Raw genomic sequence first — 20,369 nt, 5'->3', positions numbered from 1 at the left:
TGCATATATACAATTCCAGTGATTTTGGAACCGGAAGAGTAGAGGGTGCGGCATCACGACCTCTCTGTCCTATTGTGTGAAAGGGTGATAAAGCTAAAATTCAAAGACAAACTAACTTACATAAACTTACCAACAATAAAAAACATATTTTATACCATGAATTTAGTCTTTTACCATCTGGGAGAAGGTTTTGTCAGATTAAATGTAGAACTAACAAGTATAAATCAACGTTCGTTCCATCAGCAATAAAAATGTTGAAAATTTCATATAGTACAGCAAAACCAAGGATTGGTGCGTTGACTGATTGACTGATTAATTTATTGAATGTTAGATTCATTGACCAATTGATAATGATAATAATATTTGGTGTTGAATTGCCACAAATGTAACGAATTGAAAATGAAATGAATATGTTTATGTTGTGTATATCGCACGCGTGAAAGAAAGAGGGGAAGAGAGAGAGAGAGAGAGAGAGAGAGAGAGAGAGAGAGAGAGAAAGAGAGAGAGAGAGAAAGCGAGAGAGAGAGAGAGAGAGAGAGAGAGAGAGAGAGAGAGAGAGAGAATAAGCAGGAGTGAAATATCTGTTCAAATTTATAGTTATCATATAACATTTAACAAGTGTAACTAAATGACAAATTGTCATATTTATGGACAATAAAGATCTATTATTATTATTATTATTATTATTATTATTATTATTATTATATAGATCTAGCTTACATTGCATCATTCACAGATAGTTTTACACAAATTTGAATGTAAGGAAAAATATAACAATACGGTAAGGAATCGAAAAATATTATTATAGAATACTGGAAAGTGAAAAGTGGATCGATTGAACCATAAATGTACAAAGTTCATAGTACAATGAAATATTAATGGCAAAAATAATCATGAAAGCAACAACGATATTAATCATACAGAAGTCTGATAAATTATTTAACATTGTTTCAGATGTAATGCATTTTACTTGTCAACATTTACTAACCAGTCCACAAATCATGAAATTAATAGAAACAATTACATCCCCATGACAATTTAAAATTAAAATATAAATTAATAGAGGGATAAATAACTAAATAAACAAATGAATGAAAAGATAGATAAAAAAATAATAAATTAACAAAATCAAATTGAATTAAGAAACGAATCAATTAATTGCATTTGCTTTTAGTAAACTAGAATAAACTATATTATAATAGTCATACTTAAATCTCATTCAGAGACGTTAACTCCCTATCAAATAAGATTTTAAACTGGTTGTAGCATAGCAACATTACAGTACAAACACACTTTTGATAAATTAACTTTTATTACATCATTGGCTGCTTCATCACAGCTGTCATTGCCTGGGCGAGGGTGGGAGAGGGGGGTCGTTTGACCTCACATGGTGTGCAGCTGTCACTTGCTGTCTGTATTCGGAGTTGCTTCATTTAACTTATAAGTCAAGAGTGGTATAACCAGCTTATCCCTATCCATAATATACAACATAAAAAAAAAAAAAAAATATATATATATATATATATATATATATATATATATATATATATATCAGTGCGATCAGTTTACTTTTATAATAGTGCTAACTTGATAACAGCAATAGGCTTCAACAGTCGTGACGCCACTTCCCTCGTAATGACGCAGAGTAACTTAGCAACTGGTTCTTAACTAGCGGATAAATGGCGGACGCCCTCATGAATTAATCCGACGAGCATAAAAGTGTATCCAGAGGAGAAAAACATTATGAATCTGATCATGCTTTGACTTTTATACGTTATGATCACATGACATTTGAAAAAGTTCTAGCCAGCATGAAGAATTAAAAAGTGCCGATTTCTTTGTTTAGAACCAAGCTGCTTGCTGCTGGGCGGACGTGAAATCAGACTATTGAATCCAATTGCCTGGGAGGGGTCGTTTGACCTTCCATGGTGGGCAGGAGGTCATGTGCTGTGTCTTCTATTCCCCAGATATGTTATCTGAGTTGCTTTCTGTCTTTGTCTTGGAATGGAATTAAATTATTCCTGGCCCCTGCTGGAGTCCTTGACTCAGAGGGAGGCATCATCATTATCATCATCATCACCACCATCATCATCATCATCATCATCATCATCATCATCATCATCATCATCATCATCATCTCTCTCTCTCTTCCCTCGTACGGATATATATATATATATATAATATATATATATATATATATATATATATATATATATATATATATATACATTTTTAGCTATAATGTTTCAACTTATGTAACAATCTAATATATATGTATATATATTTATTTATACGTAGTAAAAAGAAACGAATATATATATATATATATATATATATATATATATATATATATATATTCGTTTCTTTTTACTCACTGTATCTTTCTCTCCATTTCCCAGACTCCTTTGTGAAATGTGACTCAAAGACCTCAGCAACGTTAATCAGGATTTGTCTCGACATTTCGTACTTACTGCCCATTATGCCTGTTGGCTAGTGCGACTTATAGCAGTCATCGTAAACTTATAGCCTGACACTGGCCAAACAATGACGTCAAAAGACATGGCTTTGGCCACAAAAGAAAACAAATCGTGAGTTGTATTCAATAGTTCAACCAATCAAATACCTTGTTTCCTTGAGCTCTACAAACGACAACTCACTAGACGCTACACAAACCTAAAAAATGACGTCAAACTGTTTTCTGAGAGGGTTCTAGTGTCAGGCTATAAAAATTAACGATGGTTACAGACTGATCGTTGATCTCTCACAGAACCGGGCGGGAGTGAGCTGTGTCAATAGACACATAGATAATCACGCCTCTCGGACAATCGTCATTATGTAAACAATGGTAGTGATTGGTTACCATCGGAAACTACACAGGTTTTTTTTTATTGATGGTATGTCTCTAAGTAGAATAACCACTGTTCTACCTCTTGACCAATAGAACCAACACAGAACACTATAGATAGAATGCGCTTGGCCAAGGAGTTCACAACATTGCCATCCGGAAGTATAACGGACCAACACACAAACTCTGTGTAACCATGAACTTTTATAGTCGGGTTAATACAGTTTAGTGAGAACAACTCACAAACGCGGATGGCAAAAACAATAACAAAGGCCTGAGTGACGTCGTCTGCATACTATCTATATGTATACTTCAACGTTTATAGTTTGATCTAAAAAATCGTGTGATAACTAGTCACCCATTTGGCGGTGTAACAACAACAACAATGATCGGAGAGAGAGAGAGAGAGAGAGAGAGAGAGAGAGAGAGAGAGAGAGAGAGAGAGAGAGAGAGAGAGAGAGAGAGGTCTATTTCATTCATGTAATTGTTTATAAACAACCAAGTATGTTTGTCCGAGCCCATGTGATGGTGTGTCACAAATTCCATGTTTTGATTGGTCAAAAATCTACTGGTTAATTGTCCCTAGTTTGGCTCTCTGACACCATTATATTTCTAAATCTGGCACTTCTCCGTGCTCTATAGATATAACGCACTTGGCTAAAAAGCTCACAACATTGCCATCCGGAAGTATAACGAACCAACACGCAAAACTGTGTAACCTTAACAATTTATAGCCTGGTTAATAAAGTTTAGTGAGAAGTATTCATAAACGCGGATGGCAAAAACAATAACAATGACCCGAATGACGTCAACTTCATTTTATCTACATTTCTCGAACTGATGTTGTGTTCCTATTTATTAACCTTTAGGAAGCAGGAATAAATAATTAAAATAAAGGACTGAACAAGTGTGTATGAAAGTTGCCAGACAAAGCATGAAAGAAAAATACAAAAAAAAAAAACCATCCCAAAAAAAATCAGTTGACCTCGACCTCCTTCAGTTCTTTATCTCACACCAGTGCCTGCTTCTTCATTTCTTAACTTGATAAATCATTAACGTTGTTACCAGAGAATACAAAGAGTTACTCAATATTTATAACAATAAGACCACCGAGTGAATATAATGTATTTTGCAGATGCTCCCTATTCATATTTTTGAGTAGCACTCTGTCCACTTAAAAGTAATTGGATGCCTAGTACTGTTAGTAGATCTGGCTGAAAGTGATTTATGAATTAATAAAAAATACTGTATATTAGACGTATAAAATGTCGCCATTAATACTTAATTTTATATTTATATATTTCTATGCATATACAAATAAATTCAAACTAGCGGTCATAGGGGTAACAAATTTGACATTGTAAAATTATATATATATATATATATATATATTATATATATATATATATTATATATATATATATATATATTGTCGCCATTTATACATTCTTATGCATGTCATGTCTGTAAACGAATTTCCATTTTGGATGAATAAAATATATTCTTCTTCTTCTTCTTCTTCTTCTTCTTCTTCTTCTTCTTCTTCTTCTTCTTCTTTATTATTATTATTATTTATTATTATTATTATTATTATTATTACGATAAAATAATGATAATGATGATGATGATGAGGATGATGATGATGATGATGATGATGTGATGATGATGATGATTATTATTATAATTATTATTATCATTATTATTATTACGATAACATAATGATGATGAGATGATGATGATTATTATTATCATTATTATTATTATTATTATTTTTATTATTATTATTATTATTATTATTATTATTATTATTATTATTATTATTATTATTATTATAAGTTTTCAAATTTATAGTACTCCATTACTTCCTCCAAAGCGTTTAGGCCCTCGGAGGCGGATTTTATCCTGATTTATATTGCGTCAAACAGACAATTGCTATTTCTTGGCACCCCTTGGATAGGACGTTAATCTATGGTAAAGTACTTTCCGACAGATGTAAGAGATCCAACTTCCCAATCACTGCTGGGTAGACAGGGAGCTAAGAAGACAAAAATCTCGACTTTAACCGGAATAATCTCTGTCGCTTTACGTGTGAAGTGAGTGCTCTACCAATTGAGCTATGGGAACTCCCAGCTTTATAGTAGCGTTCCTATCAATAAGGCAACAGGGATATATTTCGTCCCCATTGATCATAAGGCTATAAAGAAAGATAAACACACAAAGAATAATGAATATATAAACACAATGGTATTTTGCAGCGTGGCTCAGCGGTACGGTCTTTGTTTCGTACCCGAAAGGCTATGTGGTCTAGTGGTATGACACTCGCTTTCGGATCGGAAGGTCCTGGGTTCGAGCCTCGCGCTCGGCGCATAGTTGAGTCCTTGGAAAAGGCTCTTTACTCAAATTCTCTCACCGTACTCAGGTGTAAAATGAGTACCTGGCCGTTAACAGCGTTGTCTTTGTCCGAACAGTTGTAATATCGCCTAGCAGGCGTCATGTCCCGTCCTACATGTTAAATGTTGCTGTTGACCAGGGACCCCTTGTAAAGCGCTTTGAGCACATTTAGTGGAAATTGCTCTATATAAAGCTCAATTTTTATTTTTAAATTTTTTCAAGGTACCGAGTTCGATCACCCGCTTCTGCACTGTGTGTGGTCTTGAGCAAGTCACATCGTCCTGGCTCAAATTGCCGCGCTGTACTGCGGCTGTACTTCCCTTGGAATAGTCCCTAGAGACAAATTTCCTCTATGGAATGAATAAAGGGAATTTAAGATGTAAATTTTAATTTGATTTAAAAGAAACTCACATTGGTGTCCTTGGATTTATAGCTGAAGACTCAAATATTTGACACAACACGAAAATCGATATGTTATTAAAGGCCATTTTAAAAAAAGGAATCCTATTTAATAAAACAAGTAGGGAATCGTATTTTTAGTTTAATAAGCCAAAAGTTCAGATTGAAATTTTTAGCATTATAACTACAAAGACTTACTGCAAAGAGTAGGCAATAGTGTCCGTGCATGACATAATCAGTCGAAGGTGAAAATTTTGGATTTGTATTTTTTTAATTTTCTGAGAGAATATGCTCCCCAAAGCATTTTAATCTAATTTGAAGTAAATCGGGTGATTTTTCATGAAGTTATGGTCAGATGTATGGAAAGGTATCCAGCAACCTTTCTCAAATGACATACTTTTTCAACTTGAATAGCTGTAAAAATATTTAAAAATGAAAGTTTGATATTTCCTGATGATGTTCAAAAAGGGTTGATTTAATCATTTATGACAAAACCTCATTTTTGATCAAAATTGACCTTCTAACTAAACTTGGCAATATCTCAGTTCAAACTTTTTCACCATCCGACTGATTACGTCATTCACTGTAACTGATCATGATGAAAATATCACCATGCCTTCATATTAACATTCTATTTCTTTATTTCAATAAAGGCATTATTTATCGTTTTATGATTTTGTCAAAAATATATTATATATAAAAATGTTACGGACCAATCTGGCAACTCTAAAAAAAGCGCTGGCATATTTGATTAATTTCGAGGATTTCAGATAAATACTAAAAGACAGCAGTAGGGAGAGTAATAACATACACACCAGATTTTGTAAAATGAACAACAGTGGGTGGGCGAATTGTATTTCCGTCATGTTGATTTTAACATGACTGTTTATGATAGTGGTTCCCCGCGGTGTCCACATTATTAGCCGTAGTAATTTCATTTTACGTCATGCTTTTGTGTAATTTCTCTTCAAAACTAATCAGTTAACTTCCCCACTCTGGAAACAGTATTTAAATATTTGGCCAGAAAAGTCGTCCTTCAAATATCAATCGATTTAAAAGTCCCTCATCTTGGCAAAACTCTCAAAATTGGGACTTCGCTCGGAGTCCCAGGTTTGAGAGTTTTGCCAATATGAGGGACAGTTAAATCTATAAATATTTGAAGGACGACTTTTCTGGCCAAATATTTAAATACTGTTTCCAGAGTGGGGAAGTTAACTGATTAGTTTCAAATTCTATTTAAATTATCAAATACTTGTTTTTCCAGTGTACGACAATTAACTGGTTAAAGACGTTTTTCAATTTTTAATAACCCGGTCTGTTTTTGAAATGTCATGGAAGAATTTTTAGTTTCTGTCCTTCAACATTTTTTTCTACCAAAAAAAAAAAAAAAACCCAACAAAAAACAAGTTGGTTTTTAATCTGTATCGATGCATTCATATTTGCATTGCTATCATCCCTTTCCACGCATCCACACATTTGATCCTATAATATTGTTCGCTTACAATTCGATTTGTATTAGTTTGTCTAATTGGAAATTCTTTGTTTTGGTTTATGTCCGACATTGTGAAGTTTCATAAAATAATCTTTGAATCTTGAAGACCTTCATCGTCTTTTTATCATCTCCATTTCTCAAAACTCTCTTTTTGCGATTTTGAGCTTTGCTCGATCTAAACGTCGAGCACACGCATGGGATGGGTGAATTTAAGTTGATACCAAGTGCCGTATGTCATGTTTAGTACTGGTAGAGGAAAAGGTGGGGAGTAAATTTTCTGGGAAATTGTTGGGGGTTTTTGTGGCTGAGTTGTCGATAGTGACGATTTGGGCTTGGTCGTCAAAAGAGACTTGGTCTATAGAGCCTGGAACTATGGAAACAATGTATGTCTTAAAAGGCGTTGTCTTCGTACGTCAGCAACAAGATTATGACGCCTCAAGAATACTCTCCCACAATCTTTCTTGTTGTTATTGAGTGGCTGTTGAGGACAGTGACCAACGGCCATGCTTGGGGACTTGTTTGGGGGTTGACGATGAAACTTGAAGATTGCGACTTCGAGATGACATCGCACTTTTGTCGCATACCAAGAAGGACATCCGATATTAAATATCAAGAGTGGATGAGATTTCAAAAAGTGTAGGTCTTAAAATCTATTTATTGAAAACAAGTGATGAAACTAAGGACAAAGAGCAAACAAATGGTAAAAACCTAAGGCACAGAAATACCTGGACAGTTAGTTCTCGGCTGTTAGCAAAATTGAAAAAGAAGATAGTACTAGACTCGGACATGCAGCTTGCTCTTTTAATGGGCTCGGGAATAATTGGAAGTCGACATCCTTGCCTACCAACATCAAAATAATGATCTACCAATCCAACGTCCACTCGATTCTCCTATATGCAGCAGAAATTTGAAGAATGAACAAGAAGAACAATGTTCGTTTACTTGCGCGTCATGCAATCATTGCTGAGATTTTCTAAAAATGGCATGACTTCAGTTTTGTAACTTGGCCCAGATTATGTCCAGAGTTGAACAGCTTCAAGGCTTTGATGACGTCTATGATGTTTATTTCGTTGTGTTAGAACGTTTAGAATATCAAGGATTTGACAGTAGTATTATTGAAAAAAAATAGAAAGCTCTTCCAAAATGAAAACACACACAACATATTGTGAAATACATACGACCATAATTTTTGTCATCAAGATGAATGATTTTATGAGTAGAAAGAAGAGAGAATTTAATAATTTGGGAATTTGTTTAGTCTTCATTTTTAAGTAGCGTTCATTCTCTATTGCCAACACGTATTGATGAAAATCAAGGTTAAAAGTAGATTTTTAAACATCTTAATTAAAATTAAATCTAGTAGCTTTTTATTATTTTGTTATCGGTGCTATGGGTTTACTTTAAACAATCTCATAACAATGCCAGCGGGATCTTCCGTACCAATACACAAAACGTGAAATCTTATCTTTTTAAATAGATAGAACGAACTTGACTTAACTCAGGTTTTTATTTTTTTTTTTAGTCAGCCATCTTTGAGTTATTCTCACTAAATTTTATCAATCAGAATTTGACCGTTTAAGGTCACACATATTTTTGGCATTGTTATAAGTTTTTAAAAGTAAACGCAATGCATCAATAATCTGATTAATTCAATTTAGTGAGTACTACTATTTAAAAAATAGCTGAAACAATAACTAAGAACTTATTCTTCTTTTTCTTTTTCTTCTTCTTCTTCTTCTTCTTCTTCTTCTTCTTCTTCTTCTTCCTTATAAGTCTGTAACTTCAAATTTTGATCAAAACTTATCCACTCTTGAGTTGGGAACCATAAACTTCCTCATATTTGGTTGACTATCACCGAGGGGATAATTTAACTTGATCGTTTAGGCCTTTGGAAAATATCGTTACTTTGTCACGTTTTCTTCTCTGTTGTAGTGGTTCGAGATTAATGTCAGTTTCATGTTTTTTATCTTTGTTGTTTTGATTTATAAATTTCACTGCTCTGTTCGATTACTTGGATTTCTGATTTGTGGTGAGGGTCCCAGACAGAGCTGCTATATTCTAGTGTAGGTCTAACAAAAGATTTGTAGCACTTTAACTTGATTTCCCTCCTGCTGTCGTATAGGTTTTATTTTCTGAGGAAGCCTAATGTAGAGTTTGCTTTTTTACATATGCTTGTAACATGATCATTCCAATTTAGTTTGTTAGTTATTGGTACTCCTTAATATTTCACCTTGCTCACTTCTTCTAGTGCAGTGTTAGGTATTGTGTATGTTGAATGTATAATTTTTCTATTGTTTGTGAATTTTAGAACCTGTCGCTTCTGAGGATAGAATTCCATGCTATTTTCTATTTCCCAGTATTGCAAGCTATCTAGATTGGCTTGAAGAATTTCTGTGTCACGTTTAGATTTTATGTGCAGTGTTAGGTATTGTGTATGTTGAATGTATGATTTTTCTATTGTCATCTGTAAACAATCTCAGTTGGGTTTCTGGTGTAAGTCTTTCTGCCATATCATTAATGTAGATGAACAATAGAGGGGGGCGAGAACTGTGCCTCGAGAAACACCAGACAACACTTGAGCTGACTGATGAATCACCATCCAAAACAACTACCGGTATTCGATTGGTCAAGAAGGACATAATCCATTGGAATGTTTTGTTTTGTATTCCATATCTCCATAATTTCAGTGCCAATGTAGATGGTGGACTTTGTCGACAGCTTTGCTGAAGTCTAGCAAATGGCATCAGTTTGTATTTTTTTTACAATCGTCCGGATGGCTAAGTTGTGAGTTTCTTAGCCAAGCGCATAATATTTGTAGACCCGGTGTCTGTTGTCGACTGATGCCAAATTTATGATACAAGTTGTTTTTGTTTGCAAACTAACTCCGTCTGTCAGTCTTCTTCAAGAATTTGTCTGCTGATTTATGTAGTGCCAACTTTCAACAATTTTGCTCTGAATAAGTAAGAGGAAACACTGTTTTTGAGATTATATTTTGCCTATTTTTCTCTTTTGTTCAGAAGTATTTATGAATAGAAGGAACAAAACTGACTTCACTATGTTCTTTGGTATTGTTTTTAGCCAGCCATGTATATGAGAGGTTCTCACTAAATTATATCAGATTATAAACGGAGCCCGAAATATGAAGACATGAAACTTACGGTCTCCTCCCATATGAATGTAGGTGTTCAATGTCAAGACAGTAAACATAGCATTTTTGTGTTGATGTTATGTGTTGAAATAAAATACGCACCATATCTTCCCATACACAAAAAGTTTATAATCTGAGAGATCTTCTTGAGAAGAATCACATTTGAATACAAAAAGCTGCCAAAACTCGTGTCAAATTTCAATTGCATTGCAGATAAATATTATGAGCGAGAGGATGTTTACCGACTTGACACGGTCTGACATAGATACGTATGGTCTGCTATAAAACATTGGTGCCATTTTAGAATTTTCTCATCTCTATCTTTCGCTGTCTCCTCTAAAAACGTTCAAGGTCGAACATAGTTTTGTGACGGTAAGTTATAGTCAGCTGGCGGATATTGTGAGCATTATGGCTAAACCCATTGCATCAATATAGAGGAGGTGCCGGCTCCTTATTAAATATATTCCCGCAGTTGTTTTATTCAATATTAAGGATATACAAGAGATCAAATGATCGGATTATTATTATTATTATTATTATCATCATCATCATCATCATCATCATCATCATCATCATCATCATCATCATCATCATCATCATCATCATCATCATCATCATCATCACCATCATTATAATCATCCTTCTCCTTCTTTTTTTCTCTTCTTCTTCTTTTTCTTCTTCTTCTTCTTCTTCTTCTTCTTCTTCTTCTTCTTCTTCTTCTTCTTCTACTACTACTACTACTACTACTACTACTACTACTATACTACTACTACTACTATCTACTACTACTATATTTCTCTACATAACTATTATTATTTCTTATTATTATTATTATTATTATTATTATTATTATTATTATTATTATTATTATTATTATTATTATTATTATAGTTGTTATAATAATAATAATAATAATAATAATAATAATAATAATATAATAATAATAATAATAATAATAATATAATAATAATAATAATAATAATAATAATAATAATAATAATAAATGACCACTTCCTACTCATAGTAATTCAGAGGATCGGATGTTATCAGAGTCTGTACCAAGTATAATCAACATTAGGAATGTCAGCATTTTATTTAATATATGTTTAGCATATTATTATTTTCATTTTTGTTTGAAACTTTGTGCTTAAAATAGATTTTTTTAAAAAGGCTTGGCAAGTTTTTAAGGCATTTGGCAAGTTTCGTGAATAATTCGGCAAGTTTTTATAAAAAATCCTGCTTAAATGATGCTTAACAGATAGGCAGATAGACATTAATTTACTCTCTTTCTCTATATCAAAAGGAAGGTTATTTATATTTTTACAAACCCACTTCCAAAGATATTGTCTTATTACTTTTATGTAATTGCAGCATATACGAGCAACTAGAGGACATTCCCAAAAACATTCACATACCAAAAATTGACATTGAGCGTAGCGATGAAACATTAAACGGCATTACCAATTCCCCAATGCTCCATCATGCTGTCTGACTACTCCACATCACATCTACTTAGTTGTAGGGGAAATAACTGTTTGGTGCATAACCTCTTTGAATTAGGATTTTGACTTAGACTATCGATGTTATGCGTTTAGATAAAATACTCACAACATCCGCCAGCCAGATTTCACATACCATCTTACAAAATACTCTTCAACAGTCGTAACGTCACTTCCTTCCTAATGACGCATGGTAACTTAGTAACACTGGCTCTAAACAATCGGAACAATGGCGGACATCCGTAGGAAATATTTCCCCGGCGAGCATAAAAGCGTATCCAGAGGAAAAAAATACATAAATTTGATCATGTTTTGACTTTTACACATTCTGATCACAAGGCATATGAAAAGTTCTAGTCAGCATGAAGAATAAAAAGTAATGATTTTCTTTGTTTAGAACCGAGATGGCCGCCGTTGCCGAGCGGCGTGACATCAGACTACTGAATCCAATTGTGTGTAACCTTAAACGTTAATAATAGACGGGTTGATATAATTTAGTGACAACTTATCACTCACTAACAGGCTATCCAAAGAGAATGAGAAAGGGCTGAGTGACGTCAACTTCATTCCATTTATATATGTGACCTGCCGCCTTAAACGATTATCTGATGAGTTGTAGTATAGGCTTAAAATTCACGAAAGGAGACCAAATATTATAATACCAGAGTTAACTCACTCAACCCTACCACCGACTTTATCCGTAGTTTACTGGGGTCACTTTTACCCCATGCCTATTTATTACATTTTTTCTGAAACAGATTATAGGCGCATTATCAAAGCCAATGTTTTTTAAAAGTTTTTGCATGTTAATGGTAGTTGAATAAAACTATCTATGTACATGCTCATTTTAAAAACATTTTTCCAATTTTGAAAAGTAGCAAAAATCTCTAGGATTGAGTGAGTTAACACCAAAAGAGGGACCTGTCATTTCACGCCTTACGACGCCAGATTGACCATTAAGCCAAATAAGATATCCAGGGTAGCCGGGTAAAGCTGTGAACATATGGAAATTTAATATTATAGGTCTCGATCAAGCATATTAAAAGTATGTGGCTAAAGGTCGTCTTGTGACGTTTGAAAAAAAAATAATAATGTATTTCGAAAAATTAAATAAAGAGGAGGGGGGGGGGCAAAGTGGCCGAGTGGTTAAAGCATTGCAATGTGATCCGGAGGGTCCCGTGATCGAGCCCCGCTTCAGGCACTTTCTTTATTTTTTTTCTTGGGCAAGATTATCAACACCCAATGTGCTCAATTGGATATCATGGACGATTCCTGTTGACATCGGACATCTTGTTTGATGGATTTATCGATATTCCTCAATGGAATGCCAAGGTGACAATATCTTATGATGTCGTGGCGGAAGGGCATACATTTAAAATAACAACAAAATTTAGTTGTCACAGTTTCTATCAGTTGAATAATGCAAAAATCTCAAAATCTGTCGGTATAAATCCAATTAACCAGAAGTATTTTGACCAATCAAAACATGGAATTTGTGACACACCTTCACACGTGGTCGGACAAACATAGTGGGTTGTATATAAACAATAATATGAATGAAACCGACCTCTCTCTGATCAATGTTATTGTTTTTATACCGCCAAATGAGTGATAAGTTATCATAAGATTTTCTCAATCATATTATAAACGTTTAAATTTACACGTAAAACTGTCTGTTTTGGTTCTATTGATCAAGCGGCAGAGCAGTGGGCATTCTATTTAGACATATACCATCGATAGCAAAACCTGTTTAGTTCGCTATATTTACCAATCACTGCCTTTGTTTACATCATGACGACTGTCTGAGAGGCGTGATTATCTAAGTGTCTATAGAACAGCTGGAATTGTTTTTTAAAGGTTTGAAAAAGCCTTGACATATTATCTACGTCATTGTCCATTCTTTTCTGACACCATAAAATGTCGGGTATGTGGTCTTGTGGTATGACTTTCGCTTTCTCACAGGAAGGTCCTGGTTTCCAGCCACGCTCGGCAAATAGTTTAGTCTTTAGAAAAGGCTATTCACTCACATTCTCTCACCGTAACTCAGGTGTAAAATGATTACCTGACTGTTAACAGCATTGTCTCTGTAAGAAAAAAAATGCAATATCGCCTAACAGGCGATATATCTCGTCCTACTTATTACATGTTGCTGTTGGTCAGGGCCAATTTGTAAAGGTCTTTGATCACGTTTAGTAATTATTGCGCTTTATAAAAGCTAATGTTTTTTTTAATGTGTTGACAGAGTATTTACTTTATCCATTTTTCCGACACGATAAGAACTATAACTACTATAATTTTGATGCTAGATCATCAGCTTATTGTTTGTGTTTCATCATTTAACCCAGAGAAACTCATGAAAACGAATTCCTGTCTTTAGATTTTTCAAATAACTTAAGTCTTTGAGTATTTTTGTTGCGAACGCCAGAAAAAGGACCTTTTGCTACAGGCCGATATATTATTATGTCTATGGCGATAAGAATCAAGCCTGTCCTGGAATACAGCCACCGCAAAATCAGCTGGCTGCAAAAAAACTAAGCTGTCAGGTGGATGCCCTATGTGCCTCAAAGACTGAAGAGGAATAAAGTAAGTCAGTAAGTAATTTTTGCCTCTTTTTATTTACCAAATTTATAGCAAGGTTCAATTTCAGTTTCAACTAAAGTACAAAAACTTTGAAGGAGATGCAAACTCTACAACCTCATTTCTGAGGCCTATTTTGTGCCTAATAGGGCAGACAGAGGTGACGTTACACCGTCCTCTTTTCCGGTTCAAAATTCATTCGAAGATTCTAACCAGTCCCCCTCGGGATTAACAATGAATAAGTTACATGATACGTCACACCTTACTCTCTCCCGGTTCAAAACTCATTGGAAGAGTCTAACCAGTCCCCTGGAGACTCACAACGAATAAGTTACATATTATATTATAATTAAAAGGCATAACTATTTTAGTGACATACTCTTTAGATAGACCATTAGGAACACGCTGCGTAAAATTTAAAAAAATATAGAGCTTTATATAGCGCAATATCCACTAAATGTGCTCAAAGCGCTTTACAATGGGTCCCTGGTCAACAGCAAAATTTAACATGTAGGACGGGACATGACGCCTGCTAGGCGATATTACAATATTTCGGACAAAGACAACGCTGTTAACGGCCAGGTACTAATTTTACACCTGAGTACGGTGAGAGAATGTGAGTAATGAGCCTTTTCCAAGAACTCAACTAAGCGCCGAGCGCGAGGCTCGAACCCAGGACCTTCCGATCCGAAAGCGAGTGTCATACCACTAGACCACATAGCCGCACAAAAAAAGCGAGGATGGATGATATTTACCAACAACGAGCATTTATTTAGACTAGAAAATAAGATGACATCACTCTGAAACCAGAATGTCAGTTACACAAGGTATGTATCCAGTCTTCTGGAAGACTGATTTTACACTTCCAATGAGGTAGGAACCAGTAATTTGATATCATACCTTTAATTTCTAATGGTGTCAAATTGTTTTAAATTGGTAATTGGTAAGATCTAGAAGAGTAAAAATAATTAAATATTATTCAGAAAATATTTTGTTAGAATGAAATATAATACAGGTGTATATTTTTAACTTATTAAAGACAAAATAATCCAAATATAGATAATCCAAAAATCCAGACTAACAATGACATTACAAAGTTGGCAAAAAGACAGTTTAGATTAAATTGATCCAATCTATCAACTCTCCGCCCTCCCCTCTTCCTACCTCCCCACCAACTCCCCAACAGTGAATCATTGGAAATGCCAAATTTCCGATCCATTCCAATCAATTCTAATCCATTTCTGTCCCAGCTCCAGAGTAGATGTGAACTGATGAGGGTCTTTTGTATCGGATAGTTTGAGAGGTATAGACTTGTAAAGCGCTTTGGGCACATTTAGTGGATATTGCTCTATATAACGCTTAATTATTGATATTGTTAATTATATAGACATTAAGACCAACTGACTATGAATACAGTGTATAAATATCACACGTTTACAGGAAAGTAAATTTAAAATTCCACATTTGAAATAATAAATGGAGAAAAAAATTATGTCTTTTCCTTTTCTTTGGTTTTAATCCCAAAAAATTATTAAATTAATGGTGTTTTGTGTTTGTGTTTTTGCTGGAGGGGGTGGGTGGGGGTGGGGGGATGAGTGTGTGTATGTGTGTTTATGTATTAAATAGGCATAATAAATGCAGCTGTGTCTGTGTTTTCCCCAGAGAATAATGATTCTCCTTATATATTTCCTTTTCTTGGGTTTTTCCAAGACACACACTTTTTTTTGAAAATGGTGTGTGTGTTTTTGTGTGTTATTTGTGTTTATGTGTGTGTGTGTGTGTGTGTGTGTGTGTGTGTGTGTGTAAGGGTGACACGATTTATTGTTTTCTGTTGTGGCGGAACCTGATATTGGTTTGCTATAATATATGACCCACCGTATCAATGCCGTATTCTGTCAGTATGAACTAGTTTCTGGAAATGGGGATGATCTACATTGATGAGAAAAATAGGGAATGGAGAAGTACCAGATGAAAACAGAAAACAGAAAGTTTCGATCTCAGTGCCAAACTCAGGATACAATTGACACGACATCCTCCGCCTGGTCGTTAGCAGGGTTGTCTCTGTCGGACAATAAATTGTAATATCCCCTAACAGGCATCATGTCTCGCTCTACATTTTATGTGTTGCATTTAGTCAGGGACTAAAGAGCTTTGAGCATTCTTATTGGATATTGTGCTAAATAAAACCAAATGCAACATTTACCATGTAGGACGTTACTTGACGCCTGTTAGGCGATATTACAATTTTACAAACCTGGGACCTGACGTGGTCATCATTAAATCCTAGGTTTGATAGTTTTTGCCAAGATTGGGGACACTTAAATCGATATTTGAAGGAAGAGTTTTCTGGCCAAATCTTTAAATACGTGTCTTTCCTGAATACAACAGTTATCTGGTTAAATCTGACGTGCACTTATTTGGCTTGGTCCCTTTAAAAAAAAATAAAAACAGCTTTGAGCATGTTCGGTGGATTTTGTATATCTATACAAGTCGGCTAACGTTCTCACTTACCACCCATTGGAAAATCGTCACATTCGTTACGATCCAACCAGCACTTTTATCATTCAGATTTCGTTTGTAAATCACACAATTTAACCGTCTCCTTACCACCTATTGGAAAATCGTCACATTTGTTTCGATGAAACCGTCACTTCTATCATCTATATTTCATTTCTTTTTGCTTTAACTATAAAAACTTGACATTCTATAATAGAGCCCATAATATTGGCGAACAATGTATAGAATGTGCTTGTTGCTTTTATGTTTGAGTAAGATATGTCTGTTTTTGCTTTGGGTGGGTGTGAAGTTTTGGGGAAAATTCTTTAAATTGCTCGTAAGGAGAGAGTTAAAGAAAAATGTTTTATTTATATTATAGCTATAAAAACGTGACATTTTGTTTTAGAGTCTATTTTGATGATCTATTTATGTAGTTGTTGCTTTTCTATTTGAGTAAGAAAAAACTATTTTGTGTAGGTGGGTGTGAAATTTTGGGGAAAATTCTGAAAATGGCTGGTAAGGAAAGGGTTAAATCCCAATAAACACCTTGTTGTGAACCATAATTGTTTGCTTTGAAAGTTAGTTGTTGTTTTTTCCTAGAGGAAACATTCATAAAGCAATATGAAGCACTCAATTAATTTCGCTGTACATCATGGAAAAAATTGAGTGTCATTAGATCTTAGCTTTCTATTAGCTGTACAGGGAGGAAGCAAAGCATAAACATAGACAAAGGGAATTTGGTTTTCGAGATCATAAATTATAACAATCTTGTACCCAATTCTAATCCAAAATTGGTAGCTGAGAGAGGGTTGGACGACCGTTTTCAATAATAAATAAATATAAATGAACATTTTATATATTGTATTTCCACGAATTAACCATGCTCATAGCGCTTAACCATGCTCATAGCGCTTCACAATGTTTAATTTTTCCCCTAGTAGGCATATGTAACAACATTTTTATTTCATAGAGTACCAGTCGCCTGTCAGTGGTCCTTTTTTGTACTAACTCGATTACAATAGTAATCACTGCCAGGTACAGTCACACCTGAGTTGAGTGGGATAATGTGTGTAAAGTGCCTTTATGTGAAACCTTTAACGTGTATTATCTGATTGAGCGAATCTTGTGAGAACTAATCACATAGCTGGCTGTCTAGAAACAATAACAAAGAGCAGAGCTATATTAACTTCATTCTTTTTTGTTGTTGTAAATGACCAACTATCTTTGTCCGAGCCAGCTTGAGGGTGTGTCACAAACCCAGGTTTTCATTGGTCAAAAATCTCCTGGTTAATTGATTTTATAGCGTAAAGGGACAAAGTGGGGGGTTAAAATCTTCAAATTCGCAACATTTTCCAAGTTCAGATTTTTAAAATTTAGGGCTGGAAATTGATTTTATAGGATGGAATTTTGGGTAATTTTAATTTATTACTGTGGACAATAAATAACATTTCTTGCATTACAAAACAGTCAACGTTTTTATTTCTCATCATCTGATTTCAAATTCACTGTTCGGAGTTAGAATCATCTAGACATAATACCGTTTTGAGACGATGGGTCACTCATTTAAATTTCCCTGTTCTATAGATAGAATGAAGTTGAAGCCACTCGGGTTCTTTGTTATCATTTTTTGCCATCCACGTTTATAAGTAATTCTCACTTAACTGTGTTAACCAACTATAGAAGTTAATGGTAACACATAGTTTTGTGCGTTGGTCCGTTATACTTCCGGATGGCAATGTTGTGAGTTTCTTAGCCAAGCGCAAACTATCTATATGACGAAAGATTCTATATATATATATTTTAAAAATATTGCAACAGATGTCGTCAAAAGGATTTTCACTTTTGTCATCCTCCTTCTAAAATACCGCGGATATACCGTCAAAGAATGGGGAGCAAAAGTGTGATGTCAAAATACTGGTTCAAATCTCATTGGCAGCGTAAAACCAGTCCCGATGAGGACGAGATACATACATTGTGCAATGGATATTCTCGTTTCCGCGTGATGACATCTTGTTTTCCAGCCTAAATAAATGCTGATCTTCAATGCAGATCACCCATCATAGTTTTTTGACGTCCTACAGATCTGCTGGTGCTACGAAAAATTCGTAGAAATACGAATCTTCGGCCCCAGCTCCAGAACTGACTCTGACTCAATAAATTTGGTTGAAAAGGGAAGTTTAATGCTTAGAATCTATACTTAGGACTTTGGTGCATTCTTGGATCTTACTGAAGGCAAAATATTTATTTGTAAAGCTATTTAAAGTGAATTTATCTTTTTCTCCCTTGAAATTTCAAGTAGGCACTCTGCGTCCAGTAATCCTAAGAATCTGCCTATACATCCTGGTGCTAAAATAGCCATGTCATGACTCGATATGTGCGGATATGTTGTCTTGTGGTATGACACTCGCTTTCGGATCGGAAGGTCCTGGATTCGGGCGTGGCTTGGTGCAGAGTTGAGTCCTTGGAAAAGGCTCTTTACTCCAATTCTCTCACCGTACTAAGGTGTAAAATGATTACATGGTCGTTAACAGCGTTGTCTCTGTCGGAAAAATTGTAATATCGCCTAACATGCGTCTTGTTTCGTTCTATATGTTACAGGTTGCTGTTGGTCAGGGACACTTTGTAAAGCGCTTTGAGTATGTTTAGTGGGTATTGCGCTATATAAAAGCTCAAGTTTTTAAAAAATGTTACCGTTCATTGATTATGTATTATCCGGAGGAGTGGTTACACAATTCTAAGGAGTTTTGAACCAGAACAGAGGAAGATGTGCGTGACTTCACGACGTCTGCTTCCTATTGTGCTACGTTTTGAAACCGTCACACATGTACGTCATTCAGATATGAAACATAACGTGCGGCTATGTGGTCTAGTGGTATGACACTCGCTTTCGGATCGGAAGGTCCTGGGTTCGAGTCTCATTCTCGGCGCATAGATGAGTCCTTGGAAAAGGCTCTTTACTCACATTCTCTCACGTACACAGGTGTAAAATGAGTACCTGGCCGTTAACAGCGTTGTCTTTGTCCGAAAAATTGTAATATCGCCTGACAGGCGTTATGTCCCGTCCTACATGTTAAATGTTGCTGTTGACCAGGGACCCCTTGTAAAGCGCTTTGAGCACATTTAGTGGATATTGCGCTATATAAAAGCTCTTTAAAAAAAATAAACACCTCTATGCAGCGTGATAAATATTTGAAGAGAAACCCCAGGGATGTCCATTTGTGTGCATGTGTGTGTGTGTGTATGTATGTGTGTATGTGTGTTTGTGTGTGTGTGTGTGTGTGTGTGTGTGTGTGTGTGTGTGTGTGTGACTGTCCCTTTGAGTGATGACAGGGATCTGTACCTTCATATTTATTTGCAATTCTCAATTTGAATTAAATTTTCTGCATCACGTTCCACCCCGATCTTAGCCACCGTATATCGACATGCCGCCTCGCTTTGAGTGAGAGGTAGTGGAAACTGGATGGCTCAATAACGACTATCGGTGACATATGTGTCAGTGCATGACATAATCAGTTTTAAGGT

Source organism: Berghia stephanieae, chromosome 3, assembly GCF_034508935.2.
Source record: "Berghia stephanieae isolate SIO BIC M18660-M18661 chromosome 3, UCSD_Bste_1.3, whole genome shotgun sequence".
NCBI lineage: Eukaryota > Metazoa > Mollusca > Gastropoda > Nudibranchia > Aeolidiidae > Berghia > Berghia stephanieae.
The sequence above is the reverse complement of the archived record's forward strand: the minus strand, read 5'-3'. Positions refer to the sequence as shown.